Source organism: Balaenoptera borealis (assembly GCF_965194805.1).
Source record: "Balaenoptera borealis genome assembly, chromosome: 9".
Lineage (NCBI taxonomy): Eukaryota > Metazoa > Chordata > Mammalia > Artiodactyla > Balaenopteridae > Balaenoptera > Balaenoptera borealis.
In genome coordinates, this window is record NC_138873.1 from 7,559,125 (window position 1) to 7,574,098 (window position 14,974).

At 47.1% G+C, this 14,974-nt stretch overlaps 1 protein-coding gene and 1 pseudogene across 3 annotated transcripts in view; one reads left to right on the forward strand and one right to left on the reverse strand.

Annotated features, from left to right (window-relative positions):
* SLC22A3 (solute carrier family 22 member 3) overlaps positions 1-14,974 on the reverse strand; it is a 92,855-nt gene that overhangs the window by 69,744 nt on the left and 8,137 nt on the right. The gene's annotated exons all lie outside the window — the stretch shown is intronic.
* On the forward strand, positions 1,649-14,943 carry LOC309634502 (cytochrome c oxidase subunit NDUFA4 pseudogene; annotated as a pseudogene). Its single transcript has one exon. The product of its transcript is annotated as a cytochrome c oxidase subunit NDUFA4 pseudogene (transcript).

Here is a 14,974-nt window from a genome sequence, read left to right on the forward strand (position 1 = left end):
TCTACGCGGTAGTAAATTCTGATACTGTTTTCCATTACAGGCACACCTCGTCTTATTGCACTTCGCAGATATTGTGTTTTTTTACAGATTGAAGGTTTGTGGCCACCCTGCATCAAGCAAATCTATCGGCGCCATTTTTCCAACAGCATAATTTTTTAGGTAAGGTATGTACATTTTAGGTTTTTTTAGACATAATGCTATCACACACTTAATAAACTACGGTGTAGTATAAACATAACTCTTATATGCACTGGGGAACCAAAGAAATTGTGTGACTCGCCTTATTGCAATATTTGCTTTATCGCGGTAGTCGTATGTGTGTACTTACAAATGAGTTAAAATTTTTCGTAATACTCTGGAAAATGTTAGCATGCTACAGCAGCATTATTTACATGATTTTTTTTAAACATTAATGGATTCTGACCTGACTGGGAAGGTTTAACAAGTAAACACAGGCATTCAGGGGTAATTTATCAATACACTCTGTCATGCTTTGAAGATTGTGTTGTTTACAGATGGAGTGTCACTGCAAAAGTAAAGAATAAAGGCAAAATGAAGTCATCACGATGAAAATCTCCCAAGAGCGTCCGCTTTCCACATAGGCACTGGGTAATCATGGCAACGGTGGAGCTAATGAAGTACGTGACAGTTAAGCTAAGTTACTTCAACATTTTACTAAATAGAGTATTTTCTGCAGACCGTCTGCAGATTTGGGATCCAGGGTTCCTGGAAGTGAGCAGGAACGAGCAGACGGGGGAACGCCCAGCAGTGCCCATCTGTCTAAATGTGCTTGGCTTCAGCAGACACTGGACAGGGCAGCAGAAGTGAAACGGGAGACGGATTGGGACGCACAAAATGAGCAGAACAGTGAAATGTGAACTGGTGACTCTGGCAGCAGGGTCACTAGGGAGTATGAATCATGCTCTTCCCTGGAGCACAGGTGACACTTTGGGGTTCCACGCAAGAGCACAAGCGAGGGCGAGCGAGCAGCAGCCTGGGGTCTCCGGAGACCGTGGCGGGGTGGGGGGGGGGGACCGCACCGGCCGAGGGGGAGAGCGAAAGGTGAGAATGGGGAGGCCGTGAGACTAGATAACCCTTTGAAGAAACGCGCCTATGAGGGGGAAATACGGGTCCTCAGCTGTGGGCAGATAACAGACATCAGGGAGGGGCTGTGTAGACCAGATACACTGAGCGCATTGCAAGGCGGGCAAAAATGCTCGTGGAGGGGACAGAGTGGGGCTGGGGGAGGTAGCACCGGCCTGAGACGTGGGCAGGACCCAGCACAGGGGCGGAGACACACCGTCTGTGGGAAGGGATGCTGTGACTTCCAGCATGATGTGTCGTCAGGAGGAAAGGGTGGGAGCGGGTAGGGGGGCCCTTCTTGTTTTGGAGGCAGGACACGGAAGAAGCCTCTCGTCCCGGGTCTTCCGTTGTCGGGAAACGTAAAGGGAGGGGCTTTGCTGAGAGTGAGGGGCAAGGGGCAGTTCGTGGAGAACGAGAGGAAGAGAGGCTGAGGACCCGGCAGGAAGGCCAGGCGGTGCTGAGGTCCCGCGGCCGGGAGGACGGAGCCCCGAGCCGCGGGGTGAGGGTCCCGCACGGCGCTCCGCAGCCCCGGCTGCAGAACGGGACCTGGAATCTAAGCGGGACGGGGCTGGAGAGGAGGAAGGGTCCATAGCGGGGGGGCGCAGGGGCCTGCGGAGGCTTGGGGAGGGGCCTGCGCACCTCGCTCACCTGGCGCCCCAGGGCCTACGACCCACCTGGCACACACCGGCCACTCCGTAGCCACCGCCCCTTGAAGGCAGGGCTGGGCATCCCCGGTGATGGCCGTGGCTTTCCGGGGGGACCGGTGGGCGGAGGACGGGGAGTAGCAGGAGGCCTGGCCGGGGCAGAGGAGCCTCCGTGCAGCAGAGGAAGGTTCGATGCCATCCGAACATCAGGCAGGGACGTGCGATCAACGCCGGGCCGAGGCACCTGAACTGTTTCATAGACAAGAGTCTTGATCGCTCTCTGAATAGAAAGTGCTGTGACCAAGATGACGTTTTCCTAAGACCCATTTAGAGCGGCGCAAGCTGGACCGGAAGGGGAAACACGGCTGTGAAAGAAACGCCGCCAAGGAGCAAGGAACTGAGTTTCTGCGAAGAACCAGACTTCACGGGAACTTGACTTGAAGACGGCCCTGTGTGAGGCGAGCCAGTCGTCATCAGAATGGAAAAGTCATTAGCTAAAGCGAACCTCCTTCTGGACCAGGGGCTCCTCACAGTGGGACCCCGGTAGCCCCAGCACCAGCAGCAACGGGGGAACCTGGAAATGCACATTCTCAGGCCTGACCCCAGACCTACTGACTCAGAAGCACTGGGGTGGGGGCCAGCAAGCTGTTTTCACAAGGCCCCCTGGTGACTCTACACTTTGAGAGCCACTGCTCTGGAGGCACATGGCAGGGACAGGACACTGGTTTGGGGTGAGGTTGGCCTCAGGACAAAGCCAACTCTAACACTGTTCTGTCTTGGGCACATCACACAGGTGTTCCCAGCCTCAGAGATTACATCCTTTGGAAAATGGGAAAATAACCCTTCCCTCATAGGCTATTTTGATGCTGATTATAATATATTCAAAGCGCCTGGAACGTACCTAACTACTATGTTTTTATGATCGAAAATAAATTCGGTAATCAAAATGGCCCCCAAGAGTACATAATCTCAGACAGACACATAAATTAATGGTTCATGAATTAAGTAAATGTATCTTGTCACTTAGTAAAAAAAAAAAAACACTAATATAAAACAATATGAACTGGATAAGGCAAAATATAACGTGGTCACTAAGACATTTAAACAGACGCTAGCTATTAAAAGGGAGGTCAGATGAAATCTTAGTTCCTCTGAATGGAGCAATCGCCTTTTTGACGATTTGGGTCAAGGGAGGCAATTATAGGTTTCACGAATCCACTTCACCCGCTTCGCTTTCTGAGCCTGCGCTGAGCGAAGGAAAGTCCTTTTGTCATTTTATGACAGTTTCCAGGCTGGGTGAGTTTGATGCCAGAGGCTTTTATTCTCCCCCAAGCTGTCTTCTCTGAACAGGCCTCCTCTTTTCTGAGAGTCTTTTCATTCACATAAGCAACTAGTAAACAACTAGTAAAGCAACTTTGGGTAAGAGATCATCAATAAAGTTCTTTCACTAACTAGAAGCTTTCACAGCCTCTGTCTCTAGTGGGACTTGCTGAGAAGGAATCTGGTGCCTCTTCCTTTGCTGAAAACCCACTCTCATTTGCATGCTTTAATTTCCAGGTTTGACTTGTTTCTCAGCAATCCCATCAAGCTGAACAAAATAACTATAGTTCCTTTGAACACTCTGCATGCATTCTCCTGGTCAGTTTTTAATGTAGCATGACCATAAGTTAATTCAGCTTTATCGCTACTTCAGCACCATCTTTGGCAAAAGAATATCTCGATTAGTTAAGAGAAAAGTGTAAGCAGCCATAACTGCAAGCTCTCTCCTTCAAGACCTCTGTGTAGCAGTCCCTACTTTCAATCATCAATTTGCCATGCAGAGATTTTTAAGTATACGACTGAAATCATGCAATATGCACACATTGTTATCTCAGCCTCTTGTTTTAACTTATAATTGCATCATAAACATTTCTACATTATTATTTGTCAATTCAGTTTTATCATCCCTGTCATATTGTATCAAATGGGTACATTTTGTTTATTTAACCATATTATACACCTGCATTGTTCACAGCTCTTTATTATTATACATCTTGTGAATCATTCTTTCTACTTGTGGAGTGCTCGGGATAACCCACTGTCCTGGTCTGCCGGGGTTTCTCCCAGCTTTAGCGTTGAAAGTCCTCAGTCACAGGGAACCCCCTCAATGCCAGGCAATCTGGGACAGCTGGTCACCCTAAGAGAGCCCCAAGCAGAAGAGGAAAGTGGCGGCTGGCAGGCAGAGCACGGTACCATAAGGGGGAAACTCCGCAGACAAAGGGGGGATGCAACGCAGCCCCCTTGCAAGGGCACAGGGAGGGGGTGGGCATAGGGAGTCTGACATAAGGATGAACCAAAAGTGGGGGCATGCAGATGTCTGGAAACAGGGAGGCAAAAAGCCACTGGGCGTGGCCCTGCTAAGGTTTCGGGACAGAGCCTGTGCAGGAGCTAACGATCTGTTGGCACCACGTCGCACTCTCCCTGCCCCCTCCGGTCTTCTAGGCACCATCTGCCTCCTGAGCTGGCCCATGGGAGCTCTGATCACCTGATGCAGGCCCCTCCCAGCTCCTGGCCTCCTGCGCCTCTGGGCTCCACCTCTGGGCTCCACCTGAATGCGTGAGGGAGTTAATGCCTGGGAGGGAACATCTGACCCCTAGGAGGCAGAAACCAGGGTACGTTCTTCCTCCCTTTTCCCTCCCCAGCTCTGTCCCCCACCCTCTACTCAGCTTCTCAGGGGTCAGTTGCACAGGGGCTTAGAGGACGCAGCGGTGAGGGGTCCACCCCCTTCTCCCCGACCTCACCTCCCTGCCCCCGCTTCTGCGCCCCGGCTGCCCTGAGACGTAAACTAGCACATACGCCCTGTCTCAGGCTCTCCTGCGTGGGGAACTCAGATGAAGACAGTACCTCCCTGGAGAACCAAAGGACAGTGGGAAAAGGGCAAAGTAAAAAAGAAAGTGATGACGGATCAAAGCATCTCGTTTCAGGATGACTTGCAGATTTGTCTAGTCATGACTTCCAGAACCTAGTCCCCCAGAAGATTCTGAACAATATCTGCCACCTCGTCTTCCTAACTAGGAAGATTATGTGATCACTGAAGACAAAAGTGATGCCTGAAATTCTCTATCTGAGAACACATAAAAGCATAATAAAAACTATGGATTAACTAGAAGGCAATATTGGGAATGCACTACTGGACTTGATGATTGAATGATGACGTTTTATATGAGATACTTTTGAGATGGAAACTGAGAGACATCTTCCATGTGACACGCTCAGGAAAGGCCTCCATCCAGGCCCCAGTCAGTGGTCTGCATCCGAGGACACAGCACCCCCAGGTGAAATCATCATGTCTACTGACCTTCAGCAGTGCTGCCTCTGATTCCCGCAGGCAGACAGCTCGGGGGAAGTCTCAGGTCAGCTGTCACAAGACGAAAAAGAAATCTGCAGGCTCAGTACACATCAGACGCATTCAGTCTATAAAGTGCAAATCTACGCATACGGTGACTTTCAAAGATGTTTGGTTGTGTACTGAAATTTAACACAAAGAAGCTGAACAAGCCTCAGGAAAGGACGCTCCCAACACCTTCCCAAGAAAATGTCTTATATACAATCATAAGGGAAGCTGACACTCCAACTTCTGAGTTTTAAAACATTTTTGTTAAGTTGGTTGTTTTGATTAAAATATAGAATTTTGGATCTGGAAGGGATCCTGGGGAATATTGATCCTGTATCTTTTCAAATATTATTTTAGAAGCAGAACTCTATTTCCCCTCTTAAAAACAAAACAGAATCTTAACACCAAAATAAAACTGATAAAAGTAAGATTACTCTCCTGAAGGGGGCAGGTGTTGCAACGTCTAGGGTCACCAAAACAGTCTGAAATCCACTAACCTAGATCCTAACTACATTTCTAGGTTATTGGCCAATTCATTCAATAGGCCAGGGCCTGGGGTGATTTCTAAGGCATCTTACAAGACCCGTAAGTGACTTGGGTAGAAAAATCCATTTCCTTTTTACCCCTTTGTCTCTTTTGAACCTCAAGGGCAGAAGGTTGAGTTAATTATAATGTATTATAATCATTGGTTATAAAGGACTCCTATCTTATTTTATTTATTTATTCTATTTTGTCCCTATTCCTATTCCCATCCCATCCCCACAAAGGAACCATCCTGATGTGTTAAGGTATATCTTTTGTTTGCATTCTTGCAGAATCTACATATTTTTAATTTCATGTAAATGGCACAACTTTCCTGATGCTTGTTCAGCTTCTTTGTGTTAAATTTCAGTATACAACAAAACACCTTTGAAAGTCAACGTATGCGTAGGTTTGTCTCCAACTCCTTGTTGCCCAAATAACGCTGCAGTGAACATACCTGCCTCCTGATAGATTTGAGATTTTCCTTTGGGACTCATGCATGGGAGTGGAATTGCTGTGTCACAGTATATGTTTGTGGACACCTAATTTGTATCAGTAGTTTCAGATTGTTCTTGAGAATAGCTCCACCTGCCCTCCAGCAGTAGACCTGAAATCTACCAACAGCTGGCACCACGGTGCTTTTTGGTTTCTAACCAGCCTAACAAGGGTGAAGTGCTATCTTGTTGGTATCTGAATTTCTCTGATGATGAGTGAATCTGCATGGCTTCCTATGCTGAATGGCCTTTTGGGTTTCCTTTCATGAAAACTGTCTATATCCTTTGTCAGTTTTGCTACAAGGCTGGCTATCTTTTCCTTGATGATTTATGGAACTCCCTTTCATATCCTAGAGCTATCAATTAATCTCTTGTTGGTTCCGACATCAAAAATATCTTTTCCAATTCTCCCATCCTGCAACGCCTGACTTGGGGCAAATTACTTAATCTCTCTGCACCTTCCTTTCCTTCTCTACAAAACAGGGATAACAGCCCACGCCTCACAGCGTGTGTGAGGATTAAATGAGTTCACTATGTTTTAAATAGTTTAAATAGTTAAAACATAAAACATTATGTTTTGGGGCTTCCCTGGTGGCGCAGTGGTTGAGAATCTGCCTGCCAATGCAGGGGACACGGGTTCGAGACCTGGTCTGGGAAGATCCCACGTGCCGCGGAGCAACTAGGCCCGTGAGCCACAATTGCTGAGCCTGCGCGTCTGGAGCCTGTGCTCCACAACAAGAGAGGCCGCGATAGTGAGAGGTCCGCGCACCGCGATGAAAAGTGGCCCCTGCTTGCCACAACTAGAGAAAGCCCTCGCACAGAAACGAAGACCCCAAACGAAGACCCTAGTCAAAAATAAATTACTTAATTTAAAAAAAAAAAACACATTATGTTTTAATGTTGTCAGGTAATTAAAGAGAAAATCAGGTTTCTAAGCAGGAAAGGTGTGTCAATAACTATAAAGTTACATGTAGTATATTATAGTATGGTTTTCTGTCCCTATTGGGTATTAAGCTACTTTCATGGATTACATTGTAGTGTCTATTCAGTGTCAGGAGAACTGGGTTGCTTAATGCATAGAACAACTAAGCCCAAATTTATCTCAACCCCAAACTGAATCTCAATATTTATAATTCCTGCCCCACCATCACTGCCCTGTGTTCATTTCATAGATTTCAGGGGCAGAGGGGAGTCTTTTGGTCTTTTCTCTAAGGTCAGATTCTCATGACAGGCCAAGCAAACTGTGACATGATATGGCCATTGCAAACTGCCCAAAAATGTGAAGCAAATTTGTGTAATTGACCCAACTAGAACATAGGCGTGAGCCACACCGGTGGTTTTCTAACCACAGCATCTTTAGAGAAACTTTTGCTGTCCAGATTTACTGAAGGATTTCTTGTGCTTGTGAATAAAATGCGCAATGGAGAGAGCTTCGTGTTAGAATGATGCTTTAGTTCTTTTCACAATCTCTCAATCAAACTGGGGCTGGAGAGGAGGCAGCGGGCAGAGCTGTCGGTCTGCCTCTGAGCGACCGTGGACCCTAACCCTGCCCAGATCCATAGGGGCCCGAGGGAGGTGAAGAAATGGAAGCTCGGGACGTCTTGCCAAAGCTTGTAGCTGTGGGAATCTATTCTGGGTCTTTTCTTAGTCTTTATTCCTGGGCTCCAGCTGTACCAGCTCTAGGGAGGTGATCCCTGCCATGTCCCTTGGGGCTGGAATCTCAGTGTTCTGCCCAACAAAAGCTTCTAGGGGTTTGCCCCTAATTCCCAGACCCAAGCTGCCTCTCTGAGTGGACTTCCACAATATCTGTAACCAACAACTGCAATATCACCATTCACGCAGCACTTAGGTTGGGCAGACAACTGGATATGCACTTTGCATGTGTTACGTACATAAGCCTCCCATCAGCTCCACCCAGCAGCGATTATTCCCCTTTGGTAAGAACCTGAGCTCGGAACAGTCTCAAACTAAGAAATCTGCCTGTGTTCACACACCTAGTAATCCTGTGTTCTTAGCCACTTCCTTGCCTTACAGATAGGCACAATGAACCAGTTCTGATCTACAAGTTGATCATTTCTTCACAGTATTTTGCAACAATCAATGGTCATTATCTAATTATCTATATAGTGGATAAAGACATAGGTAGTTTTATTTTGTTTTGTAATACACTTGGTTTGATTTAAAAATCAAAATTCTGGAAGTGCCCTATAGACATACATACTGGATAGGGGAGCGTAGCCATCTGACAGGATGCTGGCTGGCGGACAAATGGAGGCCTTAGGTAAATGTGTTATTACCATTATTACCAAGTAGCTGAGACACAGAAAGAGCAAGATTCTCTGTGGGAAAGGTTCTTGGAACAATTTCCTTTACTCTACAGAAACTCTGAAATTTATCTCTTTATTTGATTTTTTTAAAGTCGATGCCAAATTAATTTTCATTACTTTCCATTTAATTTTCTCCTCTGCCCTGGATATTTAATACTGTCAATTGTCCACGTGACTTCCCTATGAGGGTTTGCTTTGAAACCCTCATTTGAGGACAATGAGAGGGCACTCATTTCTCAATAAATGTCTCCAAAACATTGCTCTTCAAGAATTATCCATATTAAGGGCTTCCCTGGTGGCGCAGTGGTTGAGAGTCTGCCTGCCAATGCAGGGGACACGGGTTCGAGCCCTGGTCTGGGAAGATCCCACATGCCGCGGAGCAGCTGGGCCCGCGAGCCACAGTTACTGAGCCTGCGCGTCTGGAGCCTGTGCTCCGCAACAAGTGAGGCCACGGTGGTGAGAGGCCCGCGCACCGCGATGAAGAGTGGCCCCCGCTCGCCGCAACTAGAGAAAGCCCTCGCACAGAAACGAAGACCCAACACAGCCATAAATAAATAAATAAAATAAATTTTTAAAAAGCTTGCTTCAATTTAAAAAAAAAAAAAACAAACAAGAATTATCCATATTAACAGCCCACACTGCCTTCTCCACGGTCCTTGGATTCCCGTAAATGTGCTGCCATCAATCTTCAGAATTGGAGGTTCTGGTGCCTAGGCCCCTCTGTTTATGTCTGAGGCGCATCAGCTTACAGCATCCCTCCCTGGGGGCAGGAGACACACATGTCGTCTTTCATCTTGTGCTGTCGGCGGCCACACGACGCTTCCAGCTGGCAGAAGCCCGTGAAATCAGAGCCACTCTGTGCGTCCGAGGGGCATAAGCCACCTCTGGGAAAGGCATCTGAGACGTGACGCTATCGGGCAGAGAGAATGATGAGTGGGTGTTTGCTGTCCCCCAGGGGGAAGCCTTCATCACACACCTGGGAGTGCGCCCACCCGCTTCACATGAGCGCCGTCCACACAATGGATGCTCTGCCGTCTCTCAGGAGGGGCGCGGTACCCTCAGCCCCCCGAGGAGGTGGGCTCCAGAGACTTCACGACACCAACAGCGAAAGCTTTCAAAGCCCTCAGAAGTCACCAATGCCAAACTGTCTCACGGGTCCCCCTGTCCTAAGAATCAAGGCAATGTTCTTTCCTCTGGGCAGCAAAGCCTGCTGCGGCCCTAGCTCCAGCCAACTCTTATAAAGGCCTCACTTGGGTCTCTCACACTGGACACCGCTGTCCTGAAGGCACTTCATGGAAAATCACCATTTTACCAAAGCCGCCCCCGTGTTATACAAGCAGTAATAAAATTAACTTTTCACTCCATAAAAAATAAAATTGCATTCTAGACTATGATACACAAATTTGCCTGACATGTGAAACTCTCATGTCTGCATTATGAAGTCAAGAAAAAGTAAACAATTATATTCCAACAACTGCTAAAATAGCTGACATCCACCCAAGAAGAAAAGGTCTCCCGTCATTTGGGGGAGGAGAGCAAGACGGCTGGTTTGCAGTTTCCTGCACAGGAACCGGAATCACCGGTGAGGAGGCACGTGTCTCACTTCTCACCTTATTTGAAGCCTCCAAATTTCATCCCTGAACTATTTTCTAAGAAACAAGAAAACACAGTCTCCCACACTGATCTGTAGGTTTTATGACCAATCAATACAACACAAGTTAACAACAAAACCCATAAAAGAAAGGTTATATACTCCCTAAACAGACACAGTCTTGTCAGAATCACTTTCAAATACTTAAATGTCTTAACACTTCAGTTAAATGTTAAGTTTAATGTTAAAGTGTTAATAATCAGATAACTGAGGCCAAAGCGGGTGAGTGCGGACAGGCTTGTGAAGCTCCGGTTTGTATTTCCTCATGAGTGTCTCAACTTTCTGGTCCCAGTGATGGCCATTAAAATGGAAATCCAGAGCCCCACCTGTCACTTGCTCATCTCTCCTGCTCTGGCCTGTAACTATCCAACAGGGAGATCCCCTGTCTCAGAAGACTGGGTTTGACAGCAGAATAATCACCTTCGTTTCTGAAGTCCAAGCTTGTCCCCATCCTGCCTCCCTCGGGTGGTTTCCGCTGTGTAGGTGGCCCAGGGCGTGTCCCCTCCTCACATTCCCCATGAAGCTCTAGGGTCTACAGCAGATGTTACAGAGGGCAGGACGGGCACCTGCTCCAGAATGTGGCCACACCCGCGCCATCACCCTCTCCTCTGTCCACACGGTTCACAGCACGCCCGCCAGGAAGTAAGGTGTCCTGGGGAAGAATCCATCCTGATTTCCGGAACTGAACACCTCCAGCTTTTAAGTTAGCTTCATCCCAAGCCACTTTCCCACTCTTGTATGGATATGGCAACCCCAAGTTCAGGGTCAGGAATTAAGTACCTGAAAATGAAATTGGCTGCAGAATGACAGAGGTAGAGGAAACTTGGAAATCCATTGACAATTGACTACTCCACTCAGATAAGGAAACAGTGGTCCAGGGATGTGACCTGTCACCCCCAGTGACCCCCAGCCACTCACAGTGACCTGTGCCAGGGTTCCCACGTCTCGGATCAGCACCCTTTCCACTACAACGTCTGCTTCACTGACTAATCAGAGACGAGGATCCAAGCTTTTGGAAAATATTCAACAATAATCACCACACTCATTTTCTGACTTTCATTTTTAATTTCCCTGAACACAGTTTTTAAAGTTAAATTCTAAATCAGTCATACACTTTGAGGGACGTGCTTGGCGGGGCCCATACTAGCCATACAATTTAAACGCAGGATTTTTTTTTTTAATCACATTTATTTATTCACCTTCATATGAGCCCCTACACTGCATCCCTCATGGTTTTCCTCTACTGTTACACAAGCACCAGCCCCAAAGTTACTTTGTTTTATTACAAGCACAGAAAAGTTAGAGCACAGCAATCCTTTAAAAGCCATGTTACCGATCTCTCACCAGATAAAAAGGCATTAACTATCGTTGGCCATGCTTGTGTCATTGTCATTCTAGAAAGCTACACCAAGAACCTTAAGGAACTTTGCTATTTCCTCACAGAATAGAAATACACTTCCTTTCTTGGTTATAGTTTAAGAAAAAAATGAGGAAAAATTGGAGAGGTTTTATTTTGTTTTGAAATGTAGGCAGTGTCTCCCCACCCCGCCCCCAACGGCCTTGGAGGGCTCAGCACTGCACCCTTGAACTGCTGCCAGCCAGGCGCCCGTGTGCCCCTCGCTGACCTGTGCCCTGCACCTGTGCCCTGCTGCTCCTGGAGCCCAGCTCGGCTGATGACACAGACGTGCCCAAAAGTGCCAGGACAGCTGAGAAAGGCCTTTTCTGCACAATGGACGTCAGCACATAAAAATAATGGCCCCAAAGAGCCAGCCGACCTGCTCTCTCCTGTCGCTTTCATGTTCCAGGTCGCATCCCCCAATTAGGGTCTGAGGACGACAGAGTCCCTGTGTAGACAGGGGTCTGCGGGTGGCGGCCGTCCCCCTGCTCCAGAGGCCTGGAGCCACTTTCTGCAGGGCCGTGGCCCCCCACCCCGGTGATTTGTCAGAGCCTGTTGGTGTGAAGGGGAGGAAGACAAGCCCTTGCTGGTTAAGTTATGAAGAAGCAGCTCTGTACAAGGTTATCAATAAAACAAACACCTAAGAATAAAACCTGTGAAATTTCTGTAACACCTTCATACTGAAAACTACAAAACGTTGTGAGAGAGACTGAATCACGCCTAAGAAAATGCAGCAATACATCACGTTCAAATTACATCCAATACACCATGTTCAAAAAATCAAAATTGTTAAAATGGCCATTTTCTCTAAATTAATATACAGAATTAATGCAAAAATAAAGCAGCACTGTTGAGGGGAAAAGAGCTTATTATAGTCTACGAAGGTCAATTTCAGGGTTGGCTGAGCCAAAGTTATAAAAGGGGTCAAATATTTCACTCAATCCCTTTCCCGTTCACTCATTAATTTAATCACGGGATTTATTAAATGCCATGTGATCTCATCACAAATATATGCTAAACAGTCTCTGCCCCCAAGAAAGCTGCAGTCTAGGTCCTGGGTGACTCTGGACATCCACTCCTGCTCAGCGCGGAGGCTATTTAGTCTCGGGCCTTGCAGGTTTGTTTTTCTCTCCATTTGGACTCAAGGCCTCTGTCGCAACCATGCTCTGCCAGATCATCGGTCAGGCCAAGAAGCATTCTAGTTTGATCCCCCTCTTTGTATTGACTGGAGCAGGAGGTACTGGCACAGCACTGTACGCCTGCGCCTGGCATCGTTCAATCCAGATGTCACTTGGGACAGAAAGAATAACCCAGAACCCTGGAACCCACTGGGTCCCAATGATCAGTACAAGTTCTACTCAGTGAATGTAGATTACAGCAGATTGAAGAAAGAAGGTCCAGACTTCTAAATAAAATGTTTCACTATAAAGCTGCTTAGAATGAAGGTCTTCCAGAAGCCATCTGCACAATTTTCCACTTAACCAAGAAACATTTCCCCTCTAAATGCACGAAATCATGTTGGTGTATTTGTGTTGGGGTTTACACTGATGAGTAAAACTTGAAAAAAACAAAAGAAAGCTGCAGTCTGATGAGGAAGGCAATACGTTCAGCACACACAGGGGGTGGCTGGGCAGAGGAAGGAAAGCAGACCCCCAGAGTCGGGGCAGGGAAGGTATTTCTGGAATAGGTAACTCTTAGCTGCATCTCTAGGGAAAAAAATGGAACATCCTCAAGAAGAAAGAGGAAAGGTATTTGGAGAAGAGGAAACAGCACACTCACAGCCCAGGGAGGACAGCCAGGCGTGCCCTGGGGGGGCTGCAGCAGGGGTGCCTGCAGAGGAGAGGGGCCCGTAGGGGCCTCAGGAAAGGTCATGGTGACCTTGTGTGCAGACCAAGGGGAGGACTGTCTCGAAGGAACGAGCTTCCATTTCATCAGGTGCCTGCAGCCTCCAGGAAATACACCAAAATGTGTATTTGTCAGGGTAGGCTCACAGTAAGAGCTGTAACAAAAACCCCCCAAATCTCAGTGGTTTAACACAAGAAAGTTTATTTTTCATTAATTTCACATTCCCATGCAGAGGAGGTGGAGGGGAGGAAGATGGGGGTCCCCTCCCTGCAGGCTTCAAGCACTGATCTCCTTCCAGCTAAGGGCTTTGCTGTCTTTGGGGTCTTCAGGACTCTCTGCCGGCAGATGAAGGAAGGAAGCAAGCAGGGGGATTGCGAGGAGGAAGGTTATTCTGGCTCCAGGTGTGTTGCTTCTCCCAACATCACTGACCAGAACACATCACAGGACCGCCCCCCACCAGCTGCAAGGGACATTGGGAAATTCAACCTAGCTGTGTGTCCCAGAGGAAAAGTACAGGTGCATGTGTCTTTTTGAATTATGGTTTTCTCAGGGTATAGGCCCAGTAGTGGGATTGCTGGGTCGTATGGTAGTTCTATTTTTAGTTTTTTAAGGAAACTCCATACTGTTCTCCACAGTGGCTGTATCAATTTACATTCCCACCAACAGGGCAAGAGGGTTCCCTTTTCTCCACACCCTCTCCAGCATTTATTGTTTGTAGATTTTCTGATGATGCCCATTCTATCCGGTGTGAGGTGATACTTCATTGTAGTTTTGATTTGCATTTCTCTAATAATTAGTGATGTTGAGCAGCTTTTCATGTGCCTCTTGGCCATCTGTATGTCTTCTTTGGAGAAATGTCTGTTTAGATCTTCTGCCCATTTTTGGATTGGGTTATTTGTTTTTTTAATATTGAGCTGCATGAGCTGTTTATATATTTTGGAGATTAATCCTTTGTCTGTTGATTCATTTGCAAATATCTTCTCCCATTCTGAGGGTTGTCTTTTCATCTTAAAAAAAAATGTGGGACTCCTGTCTTGGGTAAAGGGACAATGCTTCCATCCCAAGGTCTGCAGGGTGTGTTTGGGGGAGCTGGCACTTGCTTCACCCACACATAGGCTGTTCCACTTGTGATGATCTTGTCACACTCCTCATGTGTAGTCTAGGGACCACCTGCAGGGGCTTTACATGCTTGTGAACAACGAAGATTCCTGAACCCCACCCTGATCTTTGGATTCCATGTCTGTGTGGGTGGGTCAAAGGAATACACATCAACCACTGCTCCAGAGGGCAGTCGATAAATGGCTACAAATAAATGATGCTGAAGATGAGAGAATGTGGGAATAGAACATCCTTTTCCTCATATATTCCTCTTGGACTCCTCCTTCTCCTCTGGGGCTGAGGTCAAGGTCAGTGCACATTCTGCTTTGATTCACCCCCAGTCAATCATAAGAAGGCATCCCTTCACCACACCTGTCACCACTCTCAGTACATTACTGTCTCGGGGCAAGTCTCTCTGCCAGAACTCATCGGGCAATTTTATCTATCTTTGTATTACCAGCCTAGCCCAGTGCCTAGCATATAACAAATGCTAAATAAATTTCAATTGATCTGTAGCTGATAATCTAATAAATCAGTTGCC